The sequence below is a fragment of the Engystomops pustulosus genome, chromosome 4, assembly GCF_040894005.1.
Source record: "Engystomops pustulosus chromosome 4, aEngPut4.maternal, whole genome shotgun sequence".
NCBI classification, from domain to species: Eukaryota; Metazoa; Chordata; class Amphibia; order Anura; family Leptodactylidae; genus Engystomops; species Engystomops pustulosus.
Genome location: NC_092414.1, coordinates 207,061,657 through 207,074,796, shown reverse-complemented (window position 1 = coordinate 207,074,796; position 13,140 = coordinate 207,061,657). Strand labels below are relative to the sequence as shown.

Genomic DNA, 13,140 nt, shown 5'->3' with positions numbered 1-13,140 from the left:
AATAACAGATCAGTGATAGATATAGGACAGTTATAGGATGAGGGGTCATGTAATAACAGATCAGTGAAAGATATAGGGCGGTTATAGGATGAGGGGTCATGTAATAACAGATCAGTGATAGATATAGGACAATTATAGGATGAGGGATCATGTAATAACAGATCAGTGATAGATATAGGACGGTTATAGGATGAGGGTCATGTAATAACAGATCAGTGATAGATATAGGACAATTATAGGATGAGGGATCATGTAATAACAGATCAGTGATAGATATAGGACGGTTATAGGATGAGGGGTCATGTAATAACAGATCAGTGATAGATATAGGACGGTTATAGGATGAGGGGTCATGTAATAACAGATCAGTGATAGATATAGGAGGGTTATAGGATGAGGGGTCATGTAATAACAGATCAGTGATAGATATAGGAACGTTATAGGATGAGGGGTCATGTAATAATAGATCAGTGATAGATATAGGAACGTTATAGGATGAGGGGTCATGTAATAACAGATCAGTGATAGATATAGGAGGGTTATAGGATGAGGGGATATGTAATAACAGATCAGTGATAGATACAGGACGGTTATAGGATGAGGGGTCATGTAATAACAGATCAGTGATAGATATAGGAACGTTATAGTATGAGGGGTCATGTAATAACAGGTCAGTGATAGATATAGGGCGGTTATAGTATGAGGGGTCATGTAATAACAGGTCAGTGATAGATATAGGACAATTATAGGATGAGGGATCATGTAATAACAGATCAGTGATAGATATAGGACGGTTATAGGATGAGGGTCATGTAATAACAGGTCAGTGATAGATTTAGGACAGATATAGGATGAGGGTCATGTAATAACAGATCAGTGATAGATATAGGACGGTTATAGGATGAGGGGTCATGTAATAACAGATCAGTGATAGATATAGGACGGTTATAGGATGAGGGGTCATGTAATAACAGATCAGTGATAGATATAGGATGGTTATAGGATGAGGGGTCATGTAATAACAGATCAGTGATAGATATAGGAACGTTATAGGATGAGGGGTCATGTAATAACAGATCAGTGATAGATATAGGAACGTTATAGGATGAGGGGTCATGTAATAACAGATCAGTGATAGATATAGGACGGTTATAGGATGAGGGGTCATGTAATAACAGATCAGTGATAGATATAGGAGGGTTATAGGATGAGGGGTCATGTAATAACAGATCAGTGATAGATATAGGAACGTTATAGGATAAAGGGTCATGTAATAACAGATCAGTGATAGATATAGGACGGTTATAGGATGAGGGGTCATGTAATAACAGATCAGTGATAGATATAGGACAGTTATAGGATGAGGGGATATGTAATAACAGATCAGTGATAGATATAGGACGGTTATAGGATGAGGGGTCATGTAATAACAGATCAGTGATAGATATAGGACGGTTATAGGATGAGGGGTCATGTAATAACAGATCAGTGATAGATATAGGACGGTTATAGGATGAGGGGTCATGTAATAACAGACCAGTGATAGATATAGGACAATTATAGGATGAGGGGTCATGTAATAACAGATCAGTGATAGATATAGGATGGTTATAGGATGAGGGGTCATGTAATAACAGATCAGTGATAGATATAGGAACATTATAGGATGAGGGGTCATGTAATATCAGATCAGTGATAGATATAGGACAGTTATAGGATGAGGGGGTCATATAATAACAGATCAGTGATAGATATGGGAACGTTATAGGATGAGGGGTCATATAATAACAGATCAGTGATAGATATAGGAACGTTATAGGATGAGGGGTCATGTAATAACAGATCAGTGATAGATATAGGACGGTTATAGGATGAGGGGTCATGTAATAACAGATCAGTGATAGATATATAGGATGGTTATAGGATGAGGGGTCATGTAATAACAGATCAGTGATAGATATAGGACAGTTATAGGATGACTGGTCATGTAATAACAGATCAGTGATAGATATAGGACGGTTATAGGATGAGGGGTCATGTAATAACAGATCAGTGATAGATATATAGGATGGTTATAGGATGAGGGGTCATGTAATAACAGATCAGTGATAGATATAGGACAGTTATAGGATGAGGGGTCATGTAATAACAGATCAGTGATAGATATAGGACAGTTATAGGATGAGGGGTCATGTAATAACAGATCAGTGATAGATATAGGACGGTTATAGGATGAGGGGATATGTAATAACAGATCAGTGATAGATATAGGACGGTTATAGGATGACTGGTCATGTAATAACAGATCAGTGATAGATATAGGACGGTTATAGGATGAGGGGTCATGTAATAACAGATCAGTGATAGATATATAGGATGGTTATAGGATGAGGGGTCATGTAATAACAGATCAGTGATAGATATAGGACAGTTATAGGATGAGGGGTCATGTAATAACAGATCAGTGATAGATATAGGACAGTTATAGGATGAGGGGTCATGTAATAACAGATCAGTGATAGATATAGGACGGTTATAGGATGAGGGGATATGTAATAACAGATCAGTGATAGATATATAGGAGGGTTATAGGATTAGGGGTCATGTAATAACAGATCAGTGATAGATATAGGACGGTTATAAAATGAGGGGTCATGTAATAACAGATCAGTGATAGATATAGGACAGATATAGGATGAGGGTCATGTAATAACAGATCATTGATAGATATAGGACGGTTATAGGATGAGGGGTCATGTAATAACAGATCAGTGATAGATATAGGAACGTTATAGGATGAGGGGTCATGTAATAATAGATCAGTGATAGATATAGGAACGTTATAGGATGAGGGGTCATGTAATAACAGATCAGTGATAGATATAGGAGGGTTATAGGATGAGGGGATATGTAATAACAGATCAGTGATAGATACAGGACGGTTATAGGATGAGGGGTCATGTAATAACAGATCAGTGATAGATATAGGAACGTTATAGTATGAGGGGTCATGTAATAACAGGTCAGTGATAGATATAGGGCGGTTATAGTATGAGGGGTCATGTAATAACAGGTCAGTGATAGATATAGGACAATTATAGGATGAGGGATCATGTAATAACAGATCAGTGATAGATATAGGACGGTTATAGGATGAGGGTCATGTAATAACAGGTCAGTGATAGATTTAGGACAGATATAGGATGAGGGTCATGTAATAACAGATCAGTGATAGATATAGGACGGTTATAGGATGAGGGGTCATGTAATAACAGATCAGTGATAGATATAGGACGGTTATAGGATGAGGGGTCATGTAATAACAGATCAGTGATAGATATAGGAACGTTATAGGATGAGGGGTCATGTAATAACAGATCAGTGATAGATATAGGAACGTTATAGGATGAGGGGTCATGTAATAACAGATCAGTGATAGATATAGGAGGGTTATAGGATGAGGGGTCATGTAATAACAGATCAGTGATAGATATAGGAACGTTATAGGATAAAGGGTCATGTAATAACAGATCAGTGATAGATATAGGACGGTTATAGGATGAGGGTCATGTAATAACAGGTCAGTGATAGATTTAGGACAGATATAGGATGAGGGTCATGTAATAACAGATCAGTGATAGATATAGGACGGTTATAGGATGAGGGGTCATGTAATAACAGATCAGTGATAGATATAGGACGGTTATAGGATGAGGGGTCATGTAATAACAGATCAGTGATAGATATAGGAACGTTATAGGATGAGGGGTCATGTAATAACAGATCAGTGATAGATATAGGAACGTTATAGGATGAGGGGTCATGTAATAACAGATCAGTGATAGATATAGGAGGGTTATAGGATGAGGGGTCATGTAATAACAGATCAGTGATAGATATAGGAACGTTATAGGATAAAGGGTCATGTAATAACAGATCAGTGATAGATATAGGACGGTTATAGGATGAGGGGTCATGTAATAACAGATCAGTGATAGATATAGGACAGTTATAGGATGAGGGGATATGTAATAACAGATCAGTGATAGATATAGGACGGTTATAGGATGAGGGGTCATGTAATAACAGATCAGTGATAGATATAGGACGGTTATAGGATGAGGGGTCATGTAATAACAGATCAGTGATAGATATAGGACGGTTATAGGATGAGGGGTCATGTAATAACAGACCAGTGATAGATATAGGACAATTATAGGATGAGGGGTCATGTAATAACAGATCAGTGATAGATATAGGATGGTTATAGGATGAGGGGTCATGTAATAACAGATCAGTGATAGATATAGGAACATTATAGGATGAGGGGTCATGTAATATCAGATCAGTGATAGATATAGGACAGTTATAGGATGAGGGGGTCATATAATAACAGATCAGTGATAGATATGGGAACGTTATAGGATGAGGGGTCATATAATAACAGATCAGTGATAGATATAGGAACGTTATAGGATGAGGGGTCATGTAATAACAGATCAGTGATAGATATAGGACGGTTATAGGATGAGGGGTCATGTAATAACAGATCAGTGATAGATATATAGGATGGTTATAGGATGAGGGGTCATGTAATAACAGATCAGTGATAGATATAGGACGGTTATAGGATGACTGGTCATGTAATAACAGATCAGTGATAGATATAGGACGGTTATAGGATGAGGGGTCATGTAATAACAGATCAGTGATAGATATATAGGATGGTTATAGGATGAGGGGTCATGTAATAACAGATCAGTGATAGATATAGGACAGTTATAGGATGAGGGGTCATGTAATAACAGATCAGTGATAGATATAGGACAGTTATAGGATGAGGGGTCATGTAATAACAGATCAGTGATAGATATAGGACGGTTATAGGATGAGGGGATATGTAATAACAGATCAGTGATAGATATAGGACGGTTATAGGATGACTGGTCATGTAATAACAGATCAGTGATAGATATAGGACGGTTATAGGATGAGGGGTCATGTAATAACAGATCAGTGATAGATATATAGGATGGTTATAGGATGAGGGGTCATGTAATAACAGATCAGTGATAGATATAGGACAGTTATAGGATGAGGGGTCATGTAATAACAGATCAGTGATAGATATAGGACAGTTATAGGATGAGGGGTCATGTAATAACAGATCAGTGATAGATATAGGACGGTTATAGGATGAGGGGATATGTAATAAAAGATCAGTGATAGATATATAGGAGGGTTATAGGATTAGGGGTCATGTAATAACAGATCAGTGATAGATATAGGACGGTTATAAAATGAGGGGTCATGTAATAACAGATCAGTGATAGATATAGGACAGATATAGGATGAGGGTCATGTAATAACAGATCATTGATAGATATAGGACGGTTATAGGATGAGGGGTCATGTAATAACAGATCAGTGATAGATATAGGACAGTTATAGGATGAGGGGTCATGTAATAACAGATCAGTGATAGATATAGGACGGTTATAGGATGAGGGGTCATGTAATAACAGATCAGTGATAGATATAGGACGGTTATAGGATGAGGGGACATATAATAACAGATCAGTGATAGATATAGGACAGTTATAGGATGAGGGGACATATAATAACAGATCAGCGATAGATATAGGACGGCTATAGGATGATGGATCATGTAATAACAGATCAGTGATAGATATAGGACGGTTATAGGATGAGGGGTCATGTAATAACAGATCAGAGATAGATATAGGATGGTTATAGGATAAAGGGTCATGTAATAACAGATCAGTGATAGATATAGGACGGTTATAGGATGAGGGGTCATGTAATAACAGATCAGTGATAGATATAGGACGGTTATAGGATGAGGGGTCATGTAATAACAGATCAGTGATAGATATAGGACAATTATAGGATGATGGGTCATGTAATAACAGATCAGTGATAGATATATAGGACAGTTATAGGATGAGGGGTCATGTAATAACAGATCAGTGATAGATATATAGGACGGTTATAGGATGAGGGGTCATGTAATAACAGATCAGTGATAGATATAGGACGGTTATAGGATGAGGGGTCATGTAATAACAGATCAGTGATAGATATAGGACGGCTATAGGATGAGGGGTCATGTAATAACAGATCAGTGATAGATATATAGGAGGGTTATAGGATGAGGGGTCATGTAATAACAGATCAGTGATAGATATAGGACGGTTATAGGATGAGGGGTCATGTAATAACAGATCAGTGATGGATATAGGACGGTTATAGGATGAGGGGTCATGTAATAACAGATCAGTGATAGATATAGGACGGCTATAGGATGAGGGGTCATGTAATAACAGATCAGTGATAGATATAGGACGGTTATAGGATGAGGGGTCATGTAATAACAGATCAGTGGTAGATATAGGACGGTTATAGGATGAGGGGTCATGTAATAACAGATCAGTGATAGATATAGGACGGTTATAGGATGAGGGGTCATGTAATAACAGATCAGTGATAGATATAGGACAATTATAGGATGATGGATCATGTAATAACAGATCAGTGATAGATATATAGGACGGTTATAGGATGAGGGGTCATGTAATAACAGATCAGTGATAGATATAGGACAGTTATAGGATGAGGGGTCATGTAATAACAGATCAGTGATAGATATAGGACGGCTATAGGATGAGGGGTCATGTAATAACAGATCAGTGATAGATATAGGGCGGTTATAGGATGAGGGGTCATGTAATAACAGATCAGTGATAGATATAGGACGGTTATAGGATGAGGGGTCATGTAATAGATTTTTATCTGATCCTACTGAGTGTGTGAATATCCAGGACTTGCACATTTCTCCCCTTCATTCTCTGGCCCCAATCCAAGGACACAAGCTCATTTATCTCCTCACTACTCCTATGACACAGATAAGGCGAGGTGGAGTTCTCCTTTAAGTGCGGTCACTTGTTTCTGGTTTCTCTGTGATGTTCAGTAACTATTCCCTAATCTCATGTTAAACACAGAACTCTCCACCCGAGATGTCGCAGCCTAAGCCATGAACAATGGCCGCTGCATCGGACCCTCCGGGCTTACATCCCCTTCTGGGGAAATAACAGTGTGCTAAGAGGGCGAGGTGCGGGGAAGGAGCAAGGTGTTTGTAGAGGCCACAGCTGAGCAGTGCAGTATATATATAGCAGGGGCAGAGGCTTATATACTCATTACTCACAGCATGCAGCCTCCGCCCTGTCTGACAGCTGATACTGGTGACTGGCAAAGCAAAGAGTGAGCGGCCCTTTCCCTGTGCCAATCCTTCTCTATGTACCTTAAGGGATACTCCCAGTTTTTACTTTCAGCACCTGCCTTCTCTGTGTCACCTTTTCAAAGAACCTTTGATCTTCTCTGGAGTGGACGGACGGGTCAGGCCGGCTCTCTACACTTACCTGGGCATCCATGCTGCAGAGTGGGTGCCAGGGACTTAATGCTAACGCAGATGCCCCAGGATACGAGAGGTGGCAGACCACCCCAAGGACCCAGGCACTGATGTGTGCCATAAACTGAGCTGCCATGATAAACCAGGAACCCTTGCTCATAGATCCAGGCCATGACTGTGGTAATCTTCATACATTTCTTATCCATGGCCTCCTTCCTTCTAAAATCAACCTTTAATATTATGCTAATGAGTCTGAAGTGCTCTGGTGGGTATTACAAAAGCCCCTCTGTGCTAAATAGTCACAGGCTGTTACAATATAAACAGAGAACTTCTCCCTCCCCCTTTTGTGAGATTATATCAGGCAGAGGGATTGGAATAAGAGGGCTAGGTTGAGACAGTGTAACAGCCTGTGAAGTTGCAGCATACAGAGGCTCTGGTAACAACCCCAGGCCATGGATAACAAATATAAGAAGATTACCACAGTCCTGGTGCCTGGATTTAGAAGTATTGTCCCTGGTTTATCAGGATGGATTTTAATGGTAGATTTCCTTTAAGTCTGTGTGTGCAAATGGGAGGACATTTATCTTAATTCCGGAAACCTGCGTCTAGTGTTTGTGATTTTTGGGGGGGCCTGATTAATCTTAGTGCTTGATAAGTGAGGCATGTGCTTCTGTTGGCTTTTCGAGACTTTTGTCTGAAAGTCTCAAGTCTGGACTGGAGGTTATTTGCGTCAAAAAATTTGCGCAAATTATTTTCCAGACGTCCACATCTCTATTGTTATGATAAATTAGGCGCATCGCTGTAAAACTCTGTGGGGGTCAACTTTGTAAACATGTGTAAAAGTTGTAAATTTAGGCGCAATTATACTAAAACATCGCAAAAAGGAAAGTTTGGTAAATGACCCCCATCTTTCTGACATCATAAGGAACAACTTTAAGCTCCAGGTCATCAATACAAAATGGATAAGAGCCTCCTTTTACCCCAAGCATGTGCTGTTACTTCTGTCCTCTCATGTGGTCCTCAATCCTTTTCTTCTCCGTCCGGCCCAGATCATTGCGGCGACTTCATCTGATAACTGCAAAGTTTGGAAAGATCAGTGATATTAATGCCCGCACTTCTGCATCAACCCCCAGACAAAGAAATTCACAGCCCAACTAAGACCACAGACTCCTAAATTCTGATCAGACCCCTAAATTATTTAAAACCCCAAACCAGACCCCTAAATTCTGTTGCTCAATAAACTCAACCCCACTTTATATATTGAGATTGCAGACTAGACTCCATCTCCAACTTTCTCTCGACAGCAACAACTTGCCCACTATTTTTGGGGAGAGTTTCTTCCTTCATGAAGATGAATGCTTGGGTGAGCTGAGTGTGCATGTGTATTTGGAGGGGAACAGGAGACACTGCATACAGGAAATGGGTATCTCCTGTGTAGGAGCAGCCTAGGAAATGTGCAGAAGGAGGGATGTAAATACGACCTTTATCACTTAGAGAATGAGCTGCAGCTCACGGCCCGACCATTACCTGTCACTATTTACAGAGGGAGAGGCTGAGTGATAATCCCATGTGCAGGGAAACTACAAATCCCAGCAATTCCTGGCACCAAGCGCCACTGACACTAGTTACAGGTCTATTTCAGGACCATCCATGGACAAAAATCTGTCTGTGACTGCAGAAAAGATGTACAAAATGAAACCAACGGATCAGACTACGCAAAGTTTGTTTGTAGTCTGTAACCTTGGTATCAAATAAAGATACATTGGAGCTGTATACAGAAAATAGTAAAAAAAAAAAAATGCAAAAACTAAAATGAATGGAGCAGAGTTAGTTCAGATACATACCCATTGGAGTCGTCCTCTGTAGTCTAGACGAGTCTCTGTTACATCTGTAAACACAGGGAAAGTTAATAGGCCTATAAATTCCAGGACATAATCCTTTCATACATTATGAGAATTCACTATCGCTTGGTTTAGAGTGCTCTCCAGCGTGTCTCCATAGTGACAGACTACAAACACCCCCTGTGTAGTCTGATCCTGTAGTCAGGGGTTACTCTACCATTGCACCACCACCATTGCCTCGCTCGCCTATATAAGATAGGTGGCAGAGAATAAGACCCGATGACAGGATCCAACTACACATAAGGCTTATAAGCAGTTTGTATGGAGACACATAGGTCAGCAGAAGAGCTGTATACAGCAAAACCAGTCATCTGTGACTGTGGTGTTCAGCTAAATCACTGTGTTTCCTTCTGCAGCTTTGGATGTGGCTGGAGAATATGACATAATAGAACTGGTCACCATAATATAATAATACGCAGGGCACATACATTGTGATGTGCAGATAACATTAGCGGCTAATTATGGAGCCGGATGACTAATTGGAGGTTATCATAGAGCCTCCGCACCCTCCTCCACCTGTGTGTATTGTGTGTAGTGTCAGTTGCACTCACTATTCCCTTTTGTTCATGTGTTTTTGTTGGGCATATTTTAGGGTTTTGTTTGTCTTGAGTCACATCCTCCTCCCAATGTGGACTACGCTCCCAGCACGGACATTCTCCACAATGCTGACATACCTCTACCCGCCTGGAGATAGACCAGAGAGAGCACGTCACAGGAACACACACTGATAATGTACTGTATGTGATATATGAAGGGTGTGTGATGTATAGTGGGTGTATGTATCTGCATTAGTGATGTATGGAGGGTGTATGTGCTGTACCAATGATGTATGGAGGATGTATGTGCTGCACTAGTGATGTATGGAGGATGTATGTGCTACACTAGTGATGTATGGAGGATGTATGTGCTGCACTAGTGATGTATGGAGGATGTATGTGCTGCACTAGTGATGTATGTAGGGTGTATGTGCTGCACCAATGATGTATGGAGGATGTATGTGCTGCACTAGTGATGTATGGAGGATGTATGTGCTGTACTAGTGATGTATGGAGGATGTATGTGTTGTACTAGTGATGTATGGAGGATGTATGTGCTGCACTAGTGATGTATGGAGGATGTATGTGCTGTACTAGTGATGTATGGGGGATGGATGTGCTGCACTAGTGATGTATGGGGGATGTGTGTGCTGGACTAGTGATGTATGGAGGATGTATGTGCTACACTAGTGATGTATGGAGGATGTATGTGCTACACTAGTGATGTATGGAGGATGTATGTGCTGCACTAGTGATGTATGGAGGGTGTATGTGCTGCACTAGTGATGTATGGAGGATGTATGTGCTGCACTAGTGATGTATGTAGGGTGTATGTGCTGCACCAATGATGTATGGAGGATGTATGTGCTGCACTAGTGATGTATGGAGGATGTATGTGCTGCACTAGTGATGTATGGAGGATGTATGTGCTGCACTAGTGATGTATGGAGGGTGTACGTGCTGCACCAATGATGTATGGGGGATGTATGTGCTGCACTAGTGATGTATGGAGGATGTATGTGCTGCACTAGTGATGTATGGGGGATGTATGTGCTGCACTAGTGATGTATGGAGGATGTATGTGCTGCACTAGTGATGTATGGAGGATGTATGTGCTGCACTAGTGATGTATGGAGGATATATGTGTTGCACTAGTGATGTATGGAGGATGTATGTGCTACAGTAGTGATGTATGGAGGATGTATGTGCTGCACTAGTGATGTATGGAGGATGTATGTGCTGCACTAGTGATGTATGGAGGATGTATGTGCTGCACTAGTGATGTATGGAGGATATATGTGTTGCGCTAGTGATGTATGGAGGATGTATGTGCTACACTAGTGATGTATGGAGGATGTATGTGCTGCACTAGTGATGTATGGAGGATGTATGTGCTGCTCTAGTTATGTATGGAGGGTATATGTGCTGCACTAGTGATGTATGGAGGGTGTACGTGCTGCACCAATGATGTATGGGGGATGTATGTGCTACACTAGTGATGTATGGAGGATGTATGTGCTGCTCTAGTGATGTATTGAGGATGTATATGCTGCACTAGTGATGTATGGAGGATGTATGTGCTGCTCTAGTGATGTATGGAGGATGTATGTGCTGCACTAGTGATGTATGGGGGATGTATGTGCTGCACTAGTGATGTATGGAGGGTATATGTGCTGCACTAGTGATGTATGGAGGATGTATGTGCTGCACTAGTGATGTATGGAGGATGTATGTGCTGCACTAGTGATGTATGGGGGATGTATGTGCTACACTTTATTAGGTACACCTGTCCAACTGCTCGTTAACACTTAATTTCTAATCATTTAGGCATGTAGACATGGTCAAGACAATCTCCTGCAGTTCTCCCGAGCATCAGTATGGGGAAGAAAGGTGATTTGTGGCCTTTGAACGTGGCATGGTTGTTGGTGCCAGAAGGACTGGTCTGAGTATTTCAGAAACTGCTGATCTACTGGGATTTTCACGCACAACCATCTCTAGGGTTTACAGAGAATGGTCCGAAAAAGAAAAAACATCCAGTGAGCGGCAGTTCTGTGGGTGGAAATGCCTTGTTGATGACAGAGGTCAGAGGAGAATGGGCAGACTGGTTCGAGCTGATAGAAAGGCAACAGTGACTCAAACCGCCACCCGTTACAACCAAGGTAGGCAGAAGAGCATCTCTGAACGCACTGTACGTCCAACTTTGAGGCAGATGGGCTACAGCAGCAGAAGACCACACCGGGTGCCACTCCTTTCAGCTAAGAACAGGAAACTGAGGCTACAATTTGCACAAGCTCATCGAAATTGGACAGTAGAAGATTGGAAAAACGTTGCCTGGTCTGATGAGTCTCGATTTCTGCTGCGACATTCGGATGGTAGGGTTAGAATTTGGCGTCAACAACATGAAAGCATGGATCCATCCTGCCTTGTATCAGCGGGTCAGGCTGGTGGTGGTGGTGTCATGGTGTGGGGAATATTTTCTTGGCACTCTTTGGGCCCCTTGGTACAACGCCACAGCCTACCTGAGTATTGTTGGTGACCATGTCCATCCCTTTATGAGCACAATGTTCCCTGTAACATCTGATGGCTACTTTCAGCAGGATATGTGAGTGCTGCACTAGTGATGTATGGAGGATGTATGTGCTGAACTAGTGATTTATGTGTGATGTATGTGCTGCACTAGTGATGCATGGAGGATGTATGTGTGATGTATGTGTGATGTATGGAGGGTGTATGTGTAATTTATGGAGGATGTATGTGTGATGTATGGAGGATGTATGTGTGATGTATGGAGGGTATATACATGCTACACTAGTGATATATGGAGGGTATACACGTGACGTGCTGCACTAGTGATATATGGAGGGTATATACATGCTGCACTAGTGATATATGGAGGGTATACACGTGACGTGCTGCACTAGTGATATATGGAGGGTATATACATGCTGCACTAGTGATATATGGAGGGTGTATGTGTGAGGTGTATCTTCTGCACTAGTGATATATGGAGGGTATACACGTGACGTGCTGCACTATGTGTGATACATGTAGGACTGTACATTGCAGGTATTGTCCGCTCCGTCCAGTATGAGCCGCCGTTAGCTGCGCCCTGTACTCCTCCCATGACATTATGAAGCCGCTTATCACCTTCACTCATCTTCTAGGCAAATATTCCGCTGTTTATGACACAGTTATCGTTACCACAGTAACAAGTCTCTCACAGATCACATGATTTCAACATCTGACAGCAACTGTAATGGCTGCGCGCTGAAAA

General features: G+C 41.2%; 1 protein-coding gene across 1 annotated transcript in view; it reads right to left on the bottom strand.

Moving 5' to 3' along the window:
- Positions 1-13,085, bottom strand: part of PALM3 (paralemmin 3) — a 127,275-nt gene extending 114,190 nt beyond the window's left edge. The window contains exons 1-3 of the mRNA XM_072149724.1: positions 13,014-13,085; positions 9,274-9,317; positions 8,410-8,504 (exon numbers count right to left, since the gene is read on the bottom strand). The gene's annotated coding sequence lies outside the window, so the exon portion shown is untranslated. The remainder of the gene's footprint in view (positions 1-8,409; positions 8,505-9,273; positions 9,318-13,013) is intronic.
- Positions 13,086-13,140: the final 55 nt, after the last annotated feature.